Source organism: Syngnathus scovelli, chromosome 4 (assembly GCF_024217435.2).
Source record: "Syngnathus scovelli strain Florida chromosome 4, RoL_Ssco_1.2, whole genome shotgun sequence".
Classification (NCBI taxonomy): domain Eukaryota; kingdom Metazoa; phylum Chordata; class Actinopteri; order Syngnathiformes; family Syngnathidae; genus Syngnathus; species Syngnathus scovelli.
In genome coordinates this window covers 14,251,573-14,276,485 of record NC_090850.1, presented here as the reverse complement: position 1 = coordinate 14,276,485, position 24,913 = coordinate 14,251,573, and the positions used below count along the sequence as shown (strand labels likewise).

The 24,913-nt window shown below is 41.2% G+C and overlaps 1 protein-coding gene across 1 annotated transcript in view; it reads left to right on the top strand.

Moving 5' to 3' along the window:
* Positions 1–24,913, top strand: part of zfhx3b (zinc finger homeobox 3b) — a 260,384-nt gene that overhangs the window by 19,493 nt on the left and 215,978 nt on the right. The window contains exon 2 of the mRNA XM_049718658.2: positions 24,418–24,529. The gene's annotated coding sequence lies outside the window, so the exon portion shown is untranslated. The remainder of the gene's footprint in view (positions 1–24,417; positions 24,530–24,913) is intronic.

Sequence of the window (24,913 nt, the reverse complement as noted above, 5' to 3'; positions counted from 1 at the left end):
GGATTTCTCTTAAATTGGACCAGTGTTTTATGCTTGTACATATATACTTATATGCAGGCTTGCATCGTTGTTATCTAAAAAGACACACAGTGAAGACTAATAATAATAATAATAATAATAATAATAATAATAATAATATTCATAGTTAGTTTTGGATGTGATCATTTTGCAGATTAAATCTGAGGTATGTGTTTGGTATTTATGGTATCTTTAAACCCAGCATAAAGCTTTCATGTTGTTTGGATGAGGTATTACTCATGTGCAAGTTTTGCACATTTGCACCTATTCACACATTCATCATGATGTAATACGACTGATCTGCATAATGTAGCAATCAGGAAAAAAAGTGTCTTGAATGTGTAATGTTCGAAATAGACTTACTGGCTCAGAGCGCAGTGATGTTGAAGGGTCTGGTAATGTAGTTCAACAACATTGAGGGATACTGTGTCACAACAGGAACCCAAATACGATGCTTTCAAAATTTATTTTCACTAAAATGGCAAAAACAGTACATCATACAGAAGTTATTTTGCTTATGTTACAATTAACCAGATTAACACTTTCCCTATGCCAGATAAACTAGATGCTTTATTTTAAAATGGTTAATCACAGCTTTGTTTTGGTCATACATGTAGAAATTGGAACATTTCATTTAAAACATCTGCGTCTTATAGTCTGGTGCGGTTTATACAAAAACGGATTTTCTCTTAACCTTAGATGGTGTGGGTCATATTCAAGTGCGGTTTATAGTTCGGAAATTACAGTAAAATGGAACTGTAACTGCAGTATTATCTCACTTTCTTTATAATTTCCAAATGCGTATGTTCTCATAAATAAATGCCTTGTTTTTTATTTAGTCTGATTTGAATTACAGCCATAAGCCAATAAGCAACAGAATTCAGAATATCACAAGATTTGAAGAAATCTGATGGCTAGTGGGAGAACTCATTACAGTTCGATTTTGAGTAAGAGACATATTGAAGGATCTTTAAAATTGTGAGAAATGGCATTTCATGACATTTTCATTAATTTCCCAGGAAATATTGCACGGCCTTTTATTAAAAATGCAGTCATATATAACATCTAGTGTTGTCCAGGCATACGCGAGACATTAGTTGCAGTTTTGATGGAGAATCGAGCAACTGGCCTTGGTGGACGTCTCTAAATTGTTCTTCTCTTGTTATTGCTACTATGTTTTCTTTATTGACAGGCTTTTATGGAAATCATTTACTTTTAGATGCAGATGATGTCCCCAATTTCATTTGGATGATTTCAACCCACATTCTTTCCTTATTCAGCAGGATTTTGTCATTGAAAATGTAAGTTGTAATTTGCAATTTAAGTAAACATGGAATGTTTGGTGAAACGGGACCATTGGGGTTAGATGGTGCATGTTGATTTATAGCGAGGCCAGAGTGCAAAGCCCCCAAGCAGCAAATTCAGTGTCTCAAATAGAGATTGGCCTGTGGCCTTTGGTGTGATTGGTGACCCAAGGTGAGGCACTTAGTGATTTATCTCTCACATGTCCTCTCATCCCTCTCGCACTTTGTCGGAGCAGGGCTTGCTAAAATACATACAGTAACACTTTTCTCAGAGCTCTCGCCCTGGCCTTGACTCTCTGTCTGTGTCCAGGAACATAACCTAGTCTGGACTGGAAAGCATAGGTTGCAAAAGCCCTGCACCTCAGGGGGTCAGGGTTGCCACTGTAGCGATGATGGGTCAAAGATGTTGGAGAAAAGGTCAAACTGAGCACCGTGAACGCATAAAAACTTGTTTACTACATTTTTCTGTCCCGGTTGTTTTTCCATCTAAGGTGTTTTCAGCAATACTCAGGCACTCCCATTCATTTGTGCACACTTGCTAATACACAAGTCTATGATCCATGCTCCAACTCACACACGCACTTTACTCCCCCATACTGTCACGGAGGCTTTCAGAGCCCCACTGCTGTCTGAAGCAGAGGTCGGCTAATGAGGAAGTGTCTTCTCAGTTGAGTGGACTTGATGCCACAAGGAAAACCAGCAGAGTCAGCCATACATCTTATCTATCGTCTCTCTGGTAGATGTGTGTCTACAGTATCTATGTACACAAATTCTATGAGTGTGTAAGTCAGTGTGTATTCATTTCGAGTGAAGTGTAAAGCTAGACGCAATCCCTGACACGTTTTCCGTCATGGGACTTGGTCCGACACGTCCGGTGCTGTGGGATGCTTTAGGAACAGATTTACAGTGATTTTCAGTGCCATTATTCCTGCCATCTTTGACTGGTAGTTGCCCTTCTCCCAGTATGTCTTCATGCTGAAAGAAAGCTGCTGCTCCATATCAAATCATCTTTTCCTATTGAAATGAATAGAAATGCAAATAATCCATTACACCACTCTCTCCCTTACACCCCAATACAACACAAATGCTTGAATTTCAATGAAGAAAAATATTACTCATCCAAACATACAATGAAGGCATGTTTAAAACAACTTAAACCATTCTGTCACACTGAATAAATTGTATAGACACTGTAATCCACTTTCTGGCACTCCCATGTTGGCCACCTGGGGGTTCTATAAGACAGAAAGATGCACTGCACTGTTCATCAAGATATTTCAGTATCTCTCAGGTCATCAGTGCGGCACTAATTTATTTATTCATTATTATTTTTAAGTGGAGTGAGTTGAGTTCACTGCCACCACCCAGCAATGGTATCTCACATTTTTTTCGCTAGTCGAAGCAAAAAATTACAAGATGAGTCACTCGTATCTCAAGACACCACTGTATTGCCTGATGGTAGCCCAGAGGCAACAACTTTTTCATGTGACCTGCTACGGTGGCCCGTCGCAATGAACTTGCATGGTACCCGAGACAGGCAGCCATTTGCAGGCGGTGGAAGGTGATAATGAGCTCCTGCATTGAGTGTCAGTCACCACTACGCTTTGTCCTTGAAATGTGCAAGGGTGTGTGGGTGTTGGTGGTGGTGGGCTTGACAGTGGAACTGTTTGAAGGGGCCCATGTGTGGAGGTGCAAATGACTGCAATAGGCCACAAAGGGTGATTAGTGACCTCTGCACCTCTAAATAGCCTCGCCTCACATATCATGCGAGAATAAATGCAATTTTTGAAACTAAATTGTGAAATTATATGAAATTGATTCTGGTGGCTGTAATAAAAAAATATTACTAAAAAGGATCCTGATGGAAACATCTGTGCAATTAGGGATTTGCTCTGTGCGAGCACACATGTTCATGCGCATGGCTACTTGTAAATTTTCTGACCTGGACCTCAGTGACCTCTGTCTTCTACTCTTGTCTGGGGCCAGACTACCGTCTCCTCAGGACTATATATCAAATTAACCATAAAAAAACAGCACATTGCTCCCCCTTAGCAGCACACTGGAAACTAATGAGAGATGCACCATCAGCCGTACAAAGAATCCACTCACCACCTCCAGTGGAGTGTTCTGGGTAATAACGGGGAAGGGGTGTTGAAGACAATTTGATCCCTTACAAGAAGTATATTACCCCTCCAGTTGGTGTGCTTGTGTGGTAACCATTTTACCATTATCCAGCTACATGGTCAATCCCAAGGCTCATTTTCAAGGTGAGAATAGTTTTTGTAGGGACTTTTAAGACATAATTCTGTGATTTTGTTGTTGTTGTTTTTAGTATTCACTTTTCATTAGAGATGGATGAGTACCAATACCAGATATTGGTACGAGTACCGATACCGGCTTAATTTCAAGATTTCGGTGCTCGAGAAAATTACTATATCGTTATACAGTATTTTAAATTTTGTCATAATTTATTAAAAGAATTGACTAAATAATAAATGTTAAATGAACATGTAACATTAATTAAAAATAAATCAATTAAATTATATCATGAGCTGTTACAAAATTAATGAATCAATGTTAATTAACAACAAAAAAACCCACAAAATGATTACAGCAATTTTTACTCAACTGTTATCATGAAAATTCTCTTTGGGCCAAAATAAAAAAACGCATTGGCTAAATGAATGTTTGATACATTTTAAAAAACATTCCTCAAAATCTTGTATGTAGAACCCCCATCAAGGGTGATGTGAAGATTACGGTCTACCTTACTAAAATTCATTAACTTACTTGCTGTTAAATAACTTAGATAAGGTAGTACAATGTGTTCCACTATAAACTAGTTCACCCCAGCTGAACCACACCCCACACCGACCTCTATCACCTCACCCTTATTCACACATATTTATTTTGTGCACACATGTTGTTTGTCAACGTGTGGTTCGTGTGTTACATGTTGCTGACTGGCAAAAAGCATCCTGTGCGCGGATAAATAATGGGGCCAAAAGGGCTTTCTCTTGTCGCTCCACGCCATCAACGACTGATGCCAAAGTTGACGACTCAGCTATTCTCTGCCCATTATATGCTGTGGACACTGGGCTCGTCCTGTGGAGGCCACACATGTTAACGTGTGGTCTACTTTCTGAGAGCATACGTTTTCCTGTGCCCTTAACAGTCTATGCGCCTTTACAACATAATTTATTGTAGTGGGTATTTTTTTTCTCTTATAAGGCAAGGTCTTGATTAGGATAAAATGCGCTTAAGAAAACCAAACAAATACAGTGGTGCCTTGAGATGCGAGTCTAAAAAAAGTCAACACACTTACAAATTCTCTTTCCCCAATGAATTGGGAGTAAAGTGCCATTAATTTGTTCCTTCCTGTGCTTAAAGGGTTACAAGACTGTTAGCCTATCAATTGGAGTTTTCAAGTTAGCATTAGCAGACTAAAGATTTTTATCATTTTATTCATATACTTTAAGATGAAACTTGAAACGAGATTGGCAATAAACAACTGGCAGCTTCTTTTTTTTCTAAAATGGTTCTCTATTTGTCAGAGTGGTGCTTATTGTGATGTGAGATGAGTCACTGACCACATACTGCGCTTGTAAGTTAAAGCAATAAAATTGAAATTTAAAAATCTGTGACGTCGGGATAATTTTTATCTCCAGGCTCCACTGAACACATGGAGAAGAATCCCCAGCTTTTCATTGTTGTCTTGGTTTATCTTACATTAGTGGCTCATAATGACTGAAGAGAATTTTAAGGCTGCATTGTTCAGCTGTCCATATTCAGTATGATCATTAGTCATCTACCTCTTTCCTCAAAGTTCCTCAAACAAAAGGAAGTTTCTGTTGGATGGATCAAGTTGACACAAGAGGGATTATTTTAGAATCTTTTGCCTTCCATAATGTTTCAATGTTTTGACTGCACTTTCTCCATTTTTATTTAATTTGTGTTTTATCGTAAGGGGTAATACAACTTTAAAACATCTTTTCAAGACTCAAATCAAGATGCAACCCAAGAAACTCAAACGTGAACAGAATTGTTTTGACTCCCCTTATGAGAAACGACAGATGAGGACACCGCCTGTCTTTATTTGTATAGATGCAGTCAGACAAGTGTGCCTCTCCTACTTAACTAGTGCAAGTCTAAAAATAAGGAGAATAAATCTAACATGCTCAGAGGCAGGTGAAGGGATGGGAACATCTGCTTTTTTTTCATAAACAATATATGAGGTGCTTTTTGCAAGTCAAATCCTTAAAGATTTACTGCCGCCTTTGCTTTCATTGTTTTTCAAAAGGGCACGATAACGTGGAGTGAAAATGTGAGTTTGGTAAATACAAACAGAAGCACAAAATAATTGTCAAGGGAATAATATTTAACTTGAAAGTCGCAAAACGACTTCCAGTGCCTGTTTGCCGTAGCATGTTTCCGCAGATCAACATCAACACCTCCTCTTTGGGTCTGTTCCGGTCTCCGTTGCCTCTTTCTCAGTGAGCGAGGGACCGGTAATGAAGCTCCTCAGATTCCTATGATGCATGTTATTGCTTTAAAGAAAAATCTCCTGGGCCAAATGCTTTTTGACTGCAAGTTGTGCAGTGACCTGTGCACATCAAGCTTCCCTCTGTTTATTGGGTTGTCTTCTTTCCACACTAATGGCCATAGGGGGCCGAGTCCGAGATTCACCTGACCACCGCTCACAAAGCCGGCTCTCCGGAACCGACAAGCGGAACGGAAATCACATTAACCCGGCCCGAACCAAAAGCAAAGCCCGTGTACTCTTGCGCATTCGGTCTAAACAAAACAACAGGAGAATCTTAGCATTCCTCCCCTTCGTCAGCCTCGCGTGTCAGTCCGGCTCATCGTTGTTTACCGCCGCTTGGGTGGAGGCCTTCTGGCACCCACACCTCCTTGGGCTGATGAGGTTTCAAAAGGGCTGTGGGCAATGATGGGTGCTTGACCTACTCAGACGCTCAATAACGTTAATAGTAGGGCTGTAATTTCCAGAACCTGCTGTCATTCGCTTTGGCTTTTCAAGCAGTTCATGAGGTTTGATGTCAGTGTCCAGACAGAGATAGAATCTAGGCCACTGCAGCGGGGAACATGCCCCTCCTGCCTAAAGGGAAAGGTGACGGTAACGCTAAATTAACAATCATTGAAGCCATCTACTTGCATTTTTTTTTTCTTAAGGATTGTAAGTTTTCAGGTGAGTCGGCGTGCCTCGTCTTTCATCTACTTGTGCAGTTGTGTGTCCAGAAGGCATCCAGCCTCATTTCTTTTCTCCCCTTTACATCGCACCTCATCATATCCACCCCCTCTCAACAATTTTGCAGAGAATAAATCGACCGTATTTCAGCTCTGATGCTCCCTGCCCATCCCTCGCCTTTTCAGTGGGGAGGGAAGTAGTCCTGGCAGTTTGTTGTTTTTATTTAATGCGCTGCTACTCCTGTGTCATATTTTCTCTCTTTAATTGATGTCCGTGTCTGTGATGCAACTCGCTACACCCTTAAGAGAATGCCTTCTCCAAACAGACCCTTATCTTGCTTTAATAGGCCTGCTTTTCCTCTGAGACCTTCTGCTGTGTTAGGCCACTGCTGCCTTGCTGTGCCTTGGGTTTCAGCATTTACTGTTCTGCCCATTAGTTGTCTCTTCAGGCCTCACTATTCCCCACGCTTCTACCTTGGACTACCTCATTGCCACCCAGTCTTGGCAAAATTCTTTCACCTCCAGTTGCTCTTTTTCCCACTCTTTTCAGGAGTCATGTTTGTTTTCTTCTTCTTGCTCCAAGTTTAGCCCGATACTTGTCAAGCTAAAAGAAGTCTAATACTGGACTCCGATAAAGGGAAGCCAGCAACCACACAAAGCCTGCCTTGCTTTCATTTAAGCTAGCTCGAGTGTCTGGCGCTTAGATTTATTTATTCTTAGATTTATGTATTCATCATGACTCTGAGAGAGTCATTGTCATATACTGATTGTCAAAGCGCGTGAGAATGACCCAAAAGCAGCTAAAAAGTCCTTAGATTACCCAGATGCTATTTGGAAATTACAAAAACACATTCCTGGTTGTGCTCTTTCTTTGCCTGTGCTAACCTTTAGTAAATCAAGCTTAATGTTACATTATAGCCCTTGTTGTTTTGACAAAATCTTGTTTCTGCTTTCTGCAGAGCCAAAATGGATCCATATGAATGCCTTGACAGCTGTTTAAAACAAAAACAAAACAACACACAAAAAACAGTAATTAATATTGAATGAAGGGCCATGATTGCATTTAACAAATAAACAACTTGAGATTTGTGTTTGTGAAACATTCATGGGGCAGAGCCAAAATGGATCCATATGCATCCATCGACAGCTGTTTAAAACAAAACGACAACATGCACAAAAAAAAAAAAACGGTAATTAATATTTAATGAAGGGCCATGATTGCATTCAACAAATAAACAACTTGAAATTTGTGTTTGTGAAATGTTCATCTGAGTCTTGTAGGTCTCATTTCAGTCAGAAATAAAGCTAGTGAGCTACGGATGTACCGTGATACCTGCGGGCCATCTTTTGAATCACAGCCGCCAACACGCATTGATAAATCGGCAAAGCAGTTTGTTCTACCAAATTTAACAATGATATATCATTATCACAACTTTGGGGGGAAATCTATAAAATCAATGGGCCTGCCTGAGGAGCAGGATTAGTATTACTAACACGCTGAGAGAGTGTAAAGTGCCTGAGTATGGATCTCGGTTGTGGCTCGGATCAATGGCATTTGTGGACACTGAGCTCAATAACAAGCCATCCAAGAAGTGGTTGGTAGAAGAAAGAAATAGATGTGAAAAGCAAATTTGCTGCTGAAGACACTAATATCCTGTGCGCCTGGCTGAGCATGAGCCGTGCGGCCGCTAGCCGATGAAGACTAGGGAGTAGAGGGCAGGAGAGGAATAGATTCCACTTTTGAAATGATACACATACAAATGCGTCTGTCTTTATTGATGTGCTTCCATTATTGATATTGACTGACAGGACAGAAGCATGTAAAATACATTGCTTGAAAAGTGTGGGGAACATGTTTCGTCTGAAACAATTTGATTTGGATATCAAGTGGTTTAAAAAATACAACTGATGCTGACGAGTTGATTGAGCGAACAATATGAGAAGTATCTTATAAATATCTTCAGGTGTAATCCCCTTTTGGATTGGACATGTAATTCTTGCATGTGGAGAGCAAACAAAGGTAAGAAAATTCGGCACATATGCTTAAAGGTTAAAGGGAAGGAATGACACCAAAAAGCGTTTAAACAACAAAGCCATTAAATCATTGGAAAACTATCTTTACATTATGTGGAATATTCAATATTATCAACAATGACTATATAATGTCTTATTTTTTCATTGGCGAAGCAGTGGTTGCCTTTTTTTTTAACCTTTGACCTTAATGATTATATTACGTTCATGTCTTTGTTCAACAATTATGTTCCTGCGCATGACGGCCGCAGTAGTTTCAGAGAGACTCTTTAAAACAGCCACAGACACAATAAAATAAAATAAAACAGAACAATGCCAAGTCTCATGCTGATTTTCAAGATTGAAGGACAAACAAAATAATCTTAAAATGAATTCCGTTATGAACAGGGAACCAGAGAAGAAAGGCTAGATTTGGAATTATGCCCCCTTCTACGAGCTGCTCTTAGTGCGCAAGCCAACTGGAGACGCTTGAAGGAAGACTGGTTGACTCCGAATTAAAGTGCATTGCAGCAATCTAGCCGAGATGTAACAAAGTCGTGGCTTACTCTTTCTAAGGAGTGGCTTTACTTTCGCCAGCTGCCCATGATAATAAATTGGATTTAACAACAGCACCAATTTGCCGGTCCAATTAAAAATAACTGTCCAATTTAAAACCCAAATTGGAGGGTTGGCTTTAGATAACGTCAGGGGCTCCGACTCAACAGGGTCAGATGTACAAGGGCCACGTGACTGAAATGTGAATTTAAATGATATTATATTACAATACAGTACATTATTACCAAGCGTAATTTGGAACTGTTATGTTTAAATTTTTACTCCTAGTCAAAGTGGCAGATTTTAACATGTCTGAAGGTCAGTTTGTTTCACCATCTAAATTTCACCGTCAGCTGTCTACCACTCAAATTTCTGAATATTTTAACCCCCCCCCCCCCACACACACACACACACACACACAAATAATGTGACCTCACATCAACTACAATTATGTTCTTTGTGGCCACAATCGAATGTCTTCATCTGCAAAGACGCATTGTGTTTCCCGTCAGTCAATCTGATTGCTTTTGTGCTTTGTATTTGCGATTGTACATCCAGTGACGCCAAGCTTTGGCTTCAGAAGTAAGTATTGGCAAGTACTACAAGGTAGGACAAACAAAACATGACATCCTTAAAAAGACAAGATGGCTTTACTGTAACAGCACTTCGCCAACAATTCAACTGACTAGTTTGGAGGGAAATACAAAAGACGGTGATAGATTGAGCATAAGGTGATCATTCATTGCTTGTAAAATAAGGCCAAGTACAAAGCAGATGAGAAAAGGTAAAAGACAGATGAGCTATTGTGACAAGACAGGGTTGTGTGGGCTAGACAAAAGATGGAATATGGACTTCTTCTGATGGGGACAGTTTGTTTTCACCTCTATTTTGACAAGGATGACGGCCAAAGATGTGCACAAGCCGTAATTAAGCAGCCTAATGAGTCGGTGGCTCTTTTGATGACTCGAGGTTGAAAATCTCTTTCAGACGTGCCAAAGAACTTTCTGACAGAGCAGTTATCACAGCATGCCAAATTGCTCCAGTTCAACTCATAATTTGGATTTTTTTTTTTTTTTTTTTTTTTAAAGTTGAGTTATTTTCTGTGTTTTGCTGAGTGCCGCAAAACAAAAGCGGTCTCCAGCCAACCCCACTGTAATTTGCCATGGCAGGGTCCGTCCTTGTGGGGGGTCTGCATGGACAGAGAGGGGACTTTCCTTGGCGTATTATAGGATAAAAAAAGGCTCAGACAGTGTGTGTGTGTGCGTGTGTGTACGTGTGTGTATTTGTGTGTGTCGTGGAGAGTGCTCGTGTAATGGGGGGTGCGGTGGGTGCAAGCAATTTTATCTAAAATACTGCAATTGTGTGCGAAGATTGAACAGCGTAGAGCAGTAATGCTTATTTTCTTGTCTATTCATTATCTGCTCTGTATTTATTCGGGTTGCGCGTGCTTCTCACATGGAACAAGACGTGTTAAAAGGATGCTGCTGGGTTCCTAACTAAACTTCACGGTTGAGTTAAACTTAACCTGTAGTTATGCTCTGAAAGCAGTAGGAAAAGCAAATTATTACTTTCATTTCTTCATCGCTTGTCTAATAAAACAGAGTTATTCAAGTTCGTTTGCAATAACAGACAAAAGCCAGTCGAGAAAATACATAAACAATGTATAAAAGCTTACTGATTAAATTGAATAAATGTAATAAAAATCTCTTATCTGACTGAAAATTCCCATTTTCTCGGCTTGTATTAGTGCATAGGCAATTATTCCTTTTTCGGGAAAAAGCCAATTATATACAGTATAATACAACATATGCCATACTGTAGGAGTTTATGGTTTTTGTTTCTCTTTGAAAATAAATCTCCTCATAAATGATTCATTCTTGGTGAGAGATTATCTGACAAGGAATAATAAAGCACTACTAGCCCAGTCATATTTACATTCAAATAAATGCAGACGAGGAGCATTCATATGAAAGGATGTTTGCCACACAGTAAAACATTGTTGTCATTGTCCCCCTCAAAGACTATCAAAGCTGATTTACAACATTGTTTTTTTTTCCCCCATCATCTGACAATTTGACATGATGTCTCTCAGATTGCAGATTCACGGGGAATATCTGTCTTTCCCATTTAACAATGCATGAGGTTCTCTCTGATTGCAGGTGAGAAAATAGTTTGGCTTAGTTTGTGTGGCTGTTTACACACATTAGTTTTTCAAAATTCTTCAGCCCTGAATTTGTATGTATTGAGCTGCAAGTTTAATTCAATTCATGGCCACACTTGTATCTCATATTACCGTTCCCTATTGAAGTTAATAGTAAGAGCCATTAATCCATTCCAGCTGCCTCTCCCAAAAACAAATGAAATCGTAATGTGCATTTTAATGAGGAATATTTTCACACTATAATATTGTACTGTTGTATCATGAAAAAAAAAAACATCTGTCTATATGTGTTGCTTCACCATTTGTGCTAAAAAAATAATTGCTCAAAAGGTTCTAACACCGTCACATAATCATCTCCAACAACAAAGTCAGGTCACTTGTATATCAAGGCACCACTCTGTCATTGACAACCTAACAATGCAAGTCTCCTTTTTCTGATTTAAAAGGAAAGTAATTGTCACAACTGTAGGGGGAGCCCTGGTGCAGACAAAGCCAATTATTCCTCCTCACTGCTTTTTGTACTTGTTTAAAAATTATACAATTTATCGGAACTCATTAAGTAATGCAGTCCTTTGTCAAGCCCGCTCTGGCTGTCATACATTTCATCTGTGTGGTGTGCCAAAGCAACATAGTTCAACCGTTGAACAGTAAATTCTGGAAGAACATTTCCTCAGGGTACTCGTAACCCGCTCTCAAGGAAAAAAATAAATCCGAAAAGGAATTCTCAAGGAATACCTTTTTTTTTTTTTAACCATTTCTTCCAACTTAATTACTGATATTTCTACATAATAGGTGCCCGATTTAACAGAGATAATTAGGTGGGATATTGAAGTGGGCCTCCGGGGGGCTCGGCTCTGGTGGATCATGAGGGGAAGACACAATCTTTTCAAATTATTCTGGGGGGCAAGTGCTCCCAAGCAGCTTATGCAGCTAAGGCATGGTAATTAAATTATAATTTAACCTGCTGAGGGTGGAGTGGACCAGGCTGGGGTGAAATAGCACAGAGAGGATTTACACTGGAATAATAGAGCAACAACATTGAGGTACATGTGGCAGAAAGTGGGAGAAGACACAAGGAGACCCTCTACTCTTTGTTAAGGGTCTGTTCAGAGATAATGGAGGCTTTTGTTGCATTTTGTGGTAGAGGGAAAGTTCAAATTCACTCTTTCTTGAGAGATGTGCTAGGTGGTGTTGAAAAAGTTAGTTACAGTGGAGCTACAGTTAATAGTCTGTCTCGGTCATCCATCAGTGGCTTTACACAGTTGTAACACATGCTTTAATCTCCTTGTTTTGTTTAAGGTTTATTTATTTATAAGGGCAATTTACAAAGGTAACAAACGATTATTTGACAACTAATTGCTTATCAAATTACTGAACAACTGTTTTCATAACTGATGAATCATGTAGAGCAGTGATTCTTAAACTTAAAACAAAATATTTGAACTTTTTTGGAGCATTTTTAAACTCAATCTGTGTTGTAAACGCTGAGCAGTTTTCAGTAGCAAGCATGTGACTCTTATTTTACCCTCCCTGAGCGTGCTTTAAAATGTTTATTGACACCCCTGTTAGATTTTACTGCAGAACTAAACAATAAAAAGCATGACACACATTTTTTATTTAAATATAATACGTACTTTGTTTTAGAAACTTTGCCAGCTTTTGGTAAGCAGTAAATAGGAAACCCCTTTGATGTTGTAGCAAAAATTAGCATTAGAAGTTACGATTTACTTTTATATAATGGATATTCACACACAAAAGCTGTAAGAACAAACACAGTCGGGTAATATAACAGCGCACACAGCCATATATTTTTCCTCATCGTTAAAAAATATTAAGTTCAATTGTAGCTTCCTTCACCTACTGTTGTGCACGTTCATTTCCCGTTGATTGTCTTATATGTGTACTTGCACGATATGAGAAGATGGCTGCCTCACAGTGGTCAGAAGAACCATGCCGTGCTCCCATCACAAACTCATCCACCCTCCCCTCCAGAAATCCCTTCCGCCGCGCCCACCTTTGCCTCTCTTGCCGCTCACCCGAGCCTAAATCTAACCCAAACCTCAACCCAGCATGACAGACAGGCCCAGTTAACGGTCCCTGCGAGCAGGGGAAAGAAAGGCGAGCATAGAGGTAAAAATGACTGGAGCGCAAATGACAGGTGTAGTTAAATAGTAGTGAGCAGAGAGGCTTGAGGACAGAGCCGGCCGGGCCAGCACTGTAATAAACAGGATGAAGGAGCTCAAGCGTCACATGACTTTTCTCCGCACTTCCACCAACATTGTTCCCCAGGCATAGAGAGGAGAAAAAAAAAACAAAAAAACAGGAGAAAGTTAACTTTTTTTTCCCTCATTGTAAAGCATTTCCTCTTTACATTCATTTGTTTTTCCTGATGTTGATCCGGTTGCACCGCTCAAATTTTGGGTACTTCCATTAGCTAAGCATTTTAATATCACACAGTGTTCTACTTGAATTGTAAATGGAGGCCATTTGGTTTGGACCCCTTCTGATTCATTTAGATGGAGACGGGAGGGATTTGCCTCCACTGCTGATCTGCATCTATTTTCTTTGCCTTTCATCCTTTTTTTTCTATGTTGCTTTTTATCACCGACCTGCCATCAGATGTCACCCAGCCTCATGTTTAAAATCATCATCCCCCCCTTTCCTTGCAGCATGTTCCTGCTGGGCAGTGCGAGATGGGGGAGGTTGTGGAATAGATTGGAAATGTGCAACCGGCAGTTAGAGGACAAGAGGGAACAACAATGTGGATCGGGCAAGGACGTTGTCCATCATCTACATCTGACTTCAATAGTTTGTGACACCACCAAAAACAATAAGAAGATTATTAAAAGAAACATATCATTGCTGTTCGATGACAACAGTATACAGTAGGCCTATGTCATGTTACTGTTTTTCAGGAGCAATAAAATAGCAAAGCATTATATAAAGAAAATACAACACATATGACTATTAGACAGATTTACAACACCAAAACAAATCTTTTCACAGCCATGGCTGTACGTAGTAAATGTTTTAACCAACGTGAATGTCTTTGTCTGAACTATGCATGCAATAATGGCTTGTTATGATGAACTGACACATAGAAACCAAAACTATTTTATTGTCGTATCAGCTTGTAATGATGTTTTTTTTTTTTAGTTTATCATACATATGTCTCTATTATCCCACCCCTAGGTGGCCTTGACACATACTAGAATGGGCAACAGAATGTCCATTGAAGTGAAGCAAAAAAATACGGCGAAAACTTCAGTCTTTACATTCTGTTTATTTGTGTCCTTGCTAACTTTCAGGGATGTTATTGCCTTAGTTCACTTTTCACGTTGGCCCTTGACCAACTCTCAGAGCTCAAAAGCACAATGAAAGACTGGAACTGTATTAAATATGCAGCGCTCGTGCACACTGCCTGAACGCTCATGTGCGGCCCTGATTATAAAACATGTTTTTTATTGAATGTTTACCAAAGATATCTGGACATTGAGCTGTTATGCTAAAACTTGCTGCAAATGCAAGTCTGAATTAGCTCACGCCTAAACTCTTTTTTTTTAACCTATCAAACTCCTCTCGCTGCATTCCCCTCCTCCCACCTTCCTGCTTGCCTTCTCTGACTCTCATTGCACCGTCTATCTGAATTGGTATTAAAGGGATTATCACTGCTGCTGCCGTAATTAGAAGTAATGCACCACAATTACTCATATAGATCAGCAGGATTAAACTTTCAGCGTGCGGGGCTTCCTTCCAGGCAATACATCTAATGCGTCCTGATCACATGGTCTTAGTTGATATCTTTATGTCAGCATTATAAAACACTCTCTGCGGATAATTGTTGGCTCACCCACCAGCCTTGAGTCTCACAAGTTGTGGGGAGGTGAAAGAATTAGTGTGATGCCATTTGCTGCAAGATGACTCCAAACTTGCTGCTGCCCATGACCTCCTCTTCTGTGTCCTCTACATCATTGTATATCACAGGGAACCCATCTGGGAGTAGCTAAATTGAGCAGGTCCCTAAACAGGGATGATGAGACGAGCCTCTGCCTTCATCAGCAGTGGTTAAGTCGTAGTGGGAAACTCAGCATTTGTAATTCATGCAATATTTAGATGAGAGGGTCAGAGTACTCTTGTGGGGATGGATGAGCGCGTTGCGTGACATACATGAACTTGCTCTGAGGTGCCAGCAATGTGCTCAGGCATGCTTTTCTCTTGAGAAGGCCAATGTTTGATGTCAAGCTTTCAAATTGTACGATTTGTTAAGATAATTAAATATAGACAAATAATAGTACCTTGGTTAAATCAGAGAAACTCTGTGATGCCCTTGCATTAAATAAAAAAATGTCGTAAAATTCTAGTACAGATTTCACTTTATGATTGAAATATTGATATTAATATGGCACAAGAATCTAGAGTTGCACACCTTCAGTGCAGGCAAAAGCAATCTATAAGCTTGAAATGAAATCACCTTTTATACTGTTAAATAGTTCATCCATAACATCTCCTTGTTAAACATTTTAATCCATTTAGATCATCTGTCTTCACTACATTTTCACCATCAATTCGATTGCTTTCAAAGTTATACTATTGACTAAATAAGCATAAAAGAGCCACACGAGCAGAAATGACCACCATCACAGTTAATTTGAACTCTTTAAACGACTCCATGGAAATCAGAGTTGTGTTATAATTCTATTGATCGGAGTCTGGTGCCCCCGCTTTATCATCTGCATTTACTACATTTAAATGATCCGTCTGCTCGAGTCGATCGATTAGCACCGCTGCTGATGTTCAGGCTTTCATCTGACTTGCTGCCTATCTCTTCTCTGTGACCTAGGCCAACTCTCGCCTCACCCCGTGTCGTCCTCAGAACTTTGATGGCAGCATCCATATCTATGTCAGCCTGCTGACACTGTCCATAGTCCAAGGTCTTTCAAGGCTGAATAATTTATCGTGCTGATTAGAAACTCTATCCAAGTAGTGGATCTTGTTGCTTGTATGTTTGCATTGGATCTCTCTTTACAATAGAACATGGCTACATCTGATTAGAAAGTCACATGGCCTAGAGTTAAGTATGCCTGTACTCTTAATCACAAAGTGCAAATCAGCAGGATTTGTGTTTCCATAGGCCTGACTAATGCATCAAAAGTCTATCACAAAATTATGTTGTCATTGCTCAGTCAGACGTTTTAGACATTCTGGTCACGCAGTGAATATATAGCTACATAGCTTTTTATCAGTCCCTGTGGATTTCAATTTTTAGATTGTGATGGTAACTTAAAGTTTTATCAGTCAATCCACTCAGTTGTCATGAGCTGGTGTGCTGTTAAATTTCTGCTTTTGTAAGTTTTCCCGTGTTGATGCACAGCGGCATCTCCAAAACATTTCAGTTGGCAATAAAGCCAAGAAATTAAGGCTGCTGTCTTCCTCGATATCAGCCAGACCTGCACATTTAATGAGATCAAATTGAATCACTGGAAATTATCAACATCTTGGTATTTTTACTTGTTTAAAACAATGCCCTCCTACAGCTCATGAATGATCTCATCTCAGCTCACTCCTTAGTTTCATAGGAGTAATGCACCGTTGATATTTGGTTCAAATATCATCCCGAATTAGAAAAACAAGCTTCTACTTCAAGCCTTAAAGTACAGCCGACCATTTAAGTCACACCTCATGATTGATGGCGACCATGATATGTGATCCGATCTGTAGCGCAACCCAGCAACACCCAAAGCGGCTTTATAAATGTGCATCAAATTCAAAAATCCTGAAGCCCGTCAGTCTCTTACAAGTGATGATGGCAATGTGAGGAGCCGAGAGTTCGACAGGCCCAGTTGTCCTTGACTGGGGCTCGCTTTTCTTTGTGCCTGCCCAGTGTGCAACATGGACCTCTAATCATGTGTGTTTGGGTGTGGAACGGGCCCTATGTTCATTAGAACAGTCAAAACGCCCGCAGGCAGAGGGAGTGAAGGCGAACAAGGAGGGATGGGCTGGCTTGTATGGAAATAGACCGGCGTGCTGTAACTGTTCATCTTGCGTCGGGCTTTGAAGTGAGCTGTTGGGCTCTGCGGCCGGCCTTGTTCTTGATAATTGCATAAATGATCTCTGTGGAGCGCCGAGTTGTGCTACAACCGAACTAATCCAGGAGCAACCCGCTGATTTGAGAGCTCTTTGCTATGTCAATCTAACACCCCCCCCAACACCACCACCACTATCCCTATCGCCCTTAGCCGTCCTTCACATAAACAACAGCGCATCTTCCATTCTGTTTTGGCTGTTTATTAGGCAAACTCAGCAGGAGGTGTCATTGTGGTGATGTAGTTACTGGACGAAGGAGAAAGGGGGGCTTTGAGCTCCCTGAGCTTAGCCACACGCTTAACTCCTTGACATCATACCCTACGCTTGCCCCCATTGAAATTTAAATGAGCAACAGCTCCGCTTGCAAATGAGGGAGGAATAATTAGTCAGGAACAACAACGATACACATGTCTGATTTGAGCCTGGTTGTTTGTCATGTGATCGGTTACTGGCAATCAGACAAGGCCTGTTCACCTTGCCTGTGTAGCAACACAGACACAGGTGGGTGGTGAGGCATCCACAAGCAGAATGTTTTGCCTTTTGGAGCCTCAACAGGGTTTTAAGCCGCACAGCAGAGCCCAGGGCCAAGAGCACAGAACTCTCCGTGCCGTATGCTGAGGTCAGAGCAGAGAGCGAGGCCGATTGAGAATGCGGATCACCATGAGAGCTGAGCTTTACAGGTGCCACGTTCTACAACATCATGTCCGTGAACAAGATGAGCGCTTGTCTGGAAAAATAAGCTGCATTTCACCGGAATGAGAATCATTTAATGCTTGAGCGTTCGTTCCAAAGGAAGCAAACTGCGGTTGATCGAGATAAATGGGGAAAAAAAAGACCAAGACATCGCCTGATCTTGTCGGGGAAAAATAGATTACTACGTCAAATTGACATACACAGGCTATGCTTCAAAGAAATGGGTGTCATGTTAGTATTCCGGTGCCAGGCGTAACGAAGAGCCCCCCTTGCGCTGTCCCAGGATGGGCCCAGTGGCTGAGTATCAGGTAGACTAAGGTCCCATGTAAAAGCGGCCCCTATGAATTATAAATCATAGGCCACTGGAGCCACAGCCTGTGGGATACAGACGGGGGTAAAAGGGACTGCATTCCCGGAACAAAGGACTGCCATAGGAGGGGCGAGTTGATGAAGAGGGCGGGGCAAGGGGGAAAATCATGCAGCAAAAGTTTAAAAATGAAAATTGACTTGCTGTCATGTGGCCCCTGAAGTAATATTTGGTTGTATGCCACCGCTTTAACAAATGCAGACAAGTTTACAGAAGTAATGTGTTGAATTGGAAATATCATTAAACAGTTCAGGAAGAAAAAAATGCCTCATGATCTATCAGTTCAAAGTTTTTCCTGTGTAATGGCGGGCCCACGGCGCTCGCAAGACTTTTTAATGCACATGAATTTTTAATTCATTTTTATTTCATCTGCTGAATATTCTATAGTTAACTGCAAGTTTAAGGAAATGAATCCTGAGATAAATACACAGTGTATTTCATTAGTTTTTAAAGAGGTTTTCCCTACATTAAACACAGTGTTTATTTTTGATGATAGTTTTACCTAATGCTCAATTTCATTTCTCCCTTCATTGGTCAATTGACTTCAAGCCTCAGTCACCTCAGTCAGAGGTGACTGTATATAAATATTCTATTTTTTTTTTCTTTTTATGTTGGGAGGTGCATGCTGATGAAAGGTTGATTGATATGGTGTCAAGCACCCTGTGATGGATTAAATTGTGTGTGCAGACATTGCGGCCCTGGCCAGTCATGGCTGTTGCTGCCTTGTCCGCCAGCCACCGCTGCGGCAGCTTTACGAAAATTTGATTTTCGCAGCACAGAAACACATGGCAGACCCTTTCTCTCCGCTGCCTGACTTCCATTTAGTTTGAGAGTGCACAAGTGATTCTTTATTGGATGAAATCTGCGCCGGATTGGATAACGTGTTAGAGCGCTGAGCCATCTATCACTATCACGCCCCAGCTCCAGTTTCATTTTAAAAGAAAAGAATGAAAGCAGGAAAAAAAACATAAGAAGAAGAAAAACAGACAGCCATAGGATGTTGGAGATTTGAAAATTAACTGTGGCAAGGGGGGAAAACGATCTATCCTCCAACCACTAAGGCTGTTTCCTCTTCTGGAGGATACCCAGCGTTTCTCTGTCGAGACGTCTTTAAGACTCACTTCTTTCATGATGTCTGCTGAGCACTAACACTTGTTCAGGCGCTGCTACGAATTGTAGCAACCTAACCAAAGAAATGGAATAGCCCCGAACATAACCCTTTGATTTAATTGGATATGTTCTAATTTTATTATACGATTGCAGCCCGTAAAACAGGACAATTATGTTTGACCTTTAGTTGACTTAAAATCAGAAGGGTCAAATCCAGGTCTAAATAGGAAAAACCCTGGCACAGTTTGGCTTTAGCCAGAAATGCTTCTAATCAACAAAGCTGGAAGGCAAATGATTTTGCAGAAGCGAGCTCATTTACCTGCCGTTTGTCATAAAGACACAAACGAAGCATTTCACAATTGGGACTTGGTACGCTGCAGTAATATTTATTGTTCCTCATAGATGATGAAGAATATATGCTTAGGAATTTTTTAATTGTCTGTTTACATGTGTTGCTGCACTGTCAGTTTTCAAATCTCTGTTCATACCACCACCACATAGATGCTATTTGTTAGTCCATCTCTGGGTTTTTGCATTGTTTGTTAGCATTAAGCTAAGCGGTCTTTAATTGTTACATCTAGAAGCCATTTTTTTAAGAATTGTTCACTATCTTGTAAAGTGCTGCTTGATGTGAGGTTGAGTTGTGTTCAATAGCAACATACGATTTTTGCTTGTAAGTCAAAGCAAAAAATTTGTCTGAGCGACAGCTGGTATTTTTAAATTGTGTCCTTGTAAGTTGGGACACCGCCCTACCATTTTGAGTTTGAAACCTAGCGGATTTGAATCAAGCTGGTATCGTGCAGTGGAAAAGCTGTGCCATTCTTCCTCTTCATTTTAAATGCAGCCTGCCTGCAGACCTCAAAATGATCCACCACAGACATCCTGACCTATAGAGAATCTATATTCGCTCATCATGTTTCCCCTTGGACCTGCCTAACCTACCTGTCAATTAGGCCAGCTTGTTTGTTTGCTTTGATCTGACCATTACTGCTGCATTTATTTTTAAACCCCATCCATTAGCGGCTTTCCATATGAACCAAATGGTCACAAGTTTACCTCACGGCGATGCAGACGAGCGCATCGGAAGGAAGCGAGAGTCGCTAAAAGATCCCCGGCCCGCAAAACGAAGCAAAATTTGTGAGACTCTGATGTATTTCAATTTGGCCTTACATAATTCATTTGGAAATACATCTTGGATGATGTAAATCTGTTCAGAGGCACCCCCTATTCCGAGCCTTTACCCTCAAATGTCTCTGCGGTTGGCGTGTCCTGGGGCGCTTTGGACCGGCCAGCCCTCGCCTTCTCCCATCTTAATAAATCATCACGGAGCAGAGCTGCACTTATCAAGCTGGTCGGAGAGCTCTAACGAGCGTGGGGAGCACGAGTTGGCACTGCCCCAGAAATATTTTATTAAGAGCACATTTTAACACACACTACTTAGGATGTATGACCGCAACGTCAGCCGTGTGGATCATATCTGCATCACAAACAAGCATGTCTGAAACCGCAAGCTGCACATGAGCTCGGAACGCCGGTGCAGCTGCCCAACTAACCGATTCAGAACCAAGACGAGCGCCCTCCACGGAGTGCTTGGATATTTTCCGGGATCTTGATGGCTCCTATGGGGCCTTGGGACCTTTGAACTTATGCTATCGTTATGATGGCCCTTCAGAGAAGAGAACAGTCACACACCATTCTCGGGTCAGCTCACTGAATAATGATCCCTTGAGTCTTTATGGCCTCACTGTGCTTTGTGGCGCTCTCTTTTTGCTTTGAATTTATACTCATTTTCCAAATAACATTTCTTATTTTCCCCATGATTTTTTATTATTCCCATTTGAAATAAATATGAAACAGATTGCTCATATTCTTTATCACAAGTCAAACCGACGATGTAGCCTTTGATTTAAGTGAACTACAAATTTAAACACCTTGGATGGGCTAAACAAGGTCTTGTTTGAAATTCACGTTACAATTTTCTCCTTCCTGACAGCTTTGTCAAATTAGGCATTGTATTCTTTGATTGACAGCCTTCTTTATTACATTTATCAAAACACCACTGCCAAAGCTGTATTATTATTTTTTACCCTGTCGAATGAATGAAGTTTCGAGCAGAAGGTAGCGCATATGCAGGTACAATGAAGAATAGATAGAAATGATATCACAAGTTGAAGTCCTCTTTGCCACATGCAGAATATCATTAAAATGCGTCTTTCGGCATTGAATCCACTATTCAGAAGTAGCTGACCTCGGAAAAAATACATGTTTCAAAATAAGGTGGAATTTTACTTAAACAAGCAAACAAAAGCAAGGATGTTCAAGGACTCGCTAATGCAATAAAAAGTAAGAAGGTATTTCTTTTACGCTTCTTTTAAGTTTTTAATCTCCATGACTGGTTTTGAGGGGGAGGGGTGGGAGGGGATGACTGGCTTTTTCATCTGATGCTTCTTTTTCCCCTGGTGCAGAAACACAGAATTGATTAAAGATGACTAAAACCCAAAACGCATTGAGATACGTACCACTTCTCTTTTCTCGTCTTTTCAACTTAGATTTTTAATGGAAAATCTGCCCTCAGCTCATTTACTCTGAAACCGAGCAATATAAATATTTCAAATTCAACTTAAAAATAAAAAGGCGTAAGGAAACGCAACAGAAGGAGGGAAAGTTGGATAATGCGAGTAAGATTTTAACTTTTCATAAAGAAATCCTTCAATCATTCTTTTCTCTCTTTTGATTGCTGTTTGAAGAAAGCACATCAAACTTGTGGCATATAACTATACTTCACTTTATTCGTCAACTGATCAATCAGAGGCAAGGCTAGTCCTCCCAAATACTAGCTTAAAGCCCACCACACACTAAGCGACGTAGTTAAACCTGACTAAACGGCTGTGCAGGGTGCAGGATTCATCAACTAGCGGCTCGTTGATCTAGATTTGTACCGCTTTCAAGCTGCCAAACCGTATGTATAAACAAATGAAGGAATTAATGAATGGTGTAAGCGGTCATTGCCAACAGCCTCCACAAAAAAAATCCTTACCTCTATTGTCCCCCTTTTCCTTTCTAGCCATATTTTTGTAGTTCCAATCCTACAGTTAGGCATATGGAGCAGCACATCCACCAATATCTGCAAGACTCGTCGACTAATTATTTTGCAATGGTTGACCTCAGTTGTATCCGGCTACCTCGCTCGGTACCTATGACATTTTGGGCATTAGTGTGCTTTAAATGTTTGGGGAATTCTTGGGAAGGATAATTTTGTGCTGAGAATGCACAGAAAGTGAATCCTGGAGATGGAAGGAAGTGAGCTTTGCTTTGAGGTGCAACAGCCCTCTGATGTCCTTTTAAGTTGTGGCCCAGCGTGCTCAGCGACACGGCCGGTCAAACCCACAAACCACCCCCCTAAGGCGCTGCAAGGGGCTCTCCGTCTTCTAAGGCTCCACCACTCGGTCACGGCTTCTTTCCACCCCAGTGATCACACATGTGCTCTGTGGTCAATGCTGGCATGTTGACACTGTGTTTGAGGAAGCCTTGTGTGATAATTCTCTAGTATTGATCAGGCATCCACGATGATGGCTGCTGGGAATGCGATCTGAATTCAATGTCATTGCTACGAAAGGATGGTGCGGTGGGGGTGAGGGTGTCACAGCCCAGGGTTCACCCAAGGTGAAGGTTCCTCCTTCCCATCTGCAGGACTGGGAGTCAAGTTCAGCCAGAGTGTCTATGGGGGACGACCGGAGGTCTAGGCGCCGTGTCCATCTGGATCAATCTACATACTGGCCGAGGCAGACTGAGACAGACTGGAGAAGATGGATGAATGGGATGTTTGATTTGGGAAATGTGATTTTGCTAAGCTGAAGAGAACTCAACCGCTGGCCTTTATATTTGCTTAATGCAATGCAAATTGATTTTCAACATCATCACTGCTGCCTATATCTCCCTCGTCTCGTGTTTATTTGACTTGCAATGGACGAGTGCAGTCAAACAATCCATTAAAATACGAAAATTAGGCTGAAATGGGGGAAGGCATGAAGTACATAGTGGTGCCTTGATATACGAGTGTGGTCATGGAACAAATTCAACCTGTACCTGACATTTTTTTGGGCATTGTCATTTGTATAGTTTCTTTTCCAAACCAACAAAAAAGCTCTTAATGATATTCTTATTTATAAAAGTGTCCTTTAATGACATAATTAAACATAATTAACAAACTGCTGCCTGTTGTGAAGTTAATGCACTGAAATGCTATCATACACGACGAAACCACTGCTGCCAATGTAATTTTAAGATTTGATGTCTCTTGTTTTGTTAACAATTGCATCGCATACGTGTGTGTGTGTGTGTATATAAGGCATTGATGAGATTAGCTGCAGCCAGTACTCCCAAAGGTTGAGGGGCCATGCAGTCGCACTCCCGCCACTCATATGCATCTCTTTTATCCTCCATTGTTTGTAATCACCGTCCTCTCCCCTTCTCCCTGACAGACTTTTGACCTTTTTTATTTGCCTGTCCGGTTTCAGCTGCCCCGTGAGCCAACACAGGCATTATAGAGAGCAGATGTGCAGGCGGTTGTCAGTGAATGCTAATGAGGGCCTCCATCAGCCTGGTTGATGACATAAACACGCGGCCCACTTTTCATCACTCTTTTTGTGTTAGCTCAAATGCTAACAGCACTTGTGTCACATCTAAGCGTGTGCGCGTGACAGTGCGTTCGACTCTCCATATCCCCGGGCTACACAAAGCGCGCCGCTCTCCCGACAGTTCCCCCCCTTTGCGCCGCAGAGGCCTCAGCGTGCGCGATCAATCTCACGTGGGCCAGTCATGGTTTGCATGGGCCTGCCGCCGGTTCTGACTCGCTCTCTTCTTTCCTCTCTCCTATTGCTCACCTCCATCCACCGACTGTGGGACAGTAGGAGTGCCTTCTCGGGAGAGATGACGCTGCAGCTAACATCTTTCCAGGAGAATAATTAATGCAAGATACCACCAGGCTGAGATCTGACCCTGCCGTCGCTTTGCTGCAAACAGGTATGCCTTCCATTTCTTTTGCCTCTAGTATCCAACAACTGTGTTTCGGTGACTGACTGATTTGCTGACCTGCACCCACTCACTCTTTCAACTGCCCTCTCTCTCTCTCTCTCTCTCTCTCTCTCTCTCTCTCTCTCTCTCTCTCTCTCTCTCTCTCTCTCTCTCTCTCTCTCTCTCTCTCTCTCTCTCTCTCGCTCGCTCGCTCGCTCGCTCGCTCTATTTTTCTCCCTCTCTCTCTCTCTATTTTTCTCCCTCTCTCTGTCTCTCTCTTTCTCTCTCTCTCTCTCTCGCTCTTTTTCTCGCGACTTGGGTTGAACAATTAATCGAATTCAAATCTATATTGGGAGGTAGTCGAATGCAATTTTAAATTGTAGAAGCTGCAAT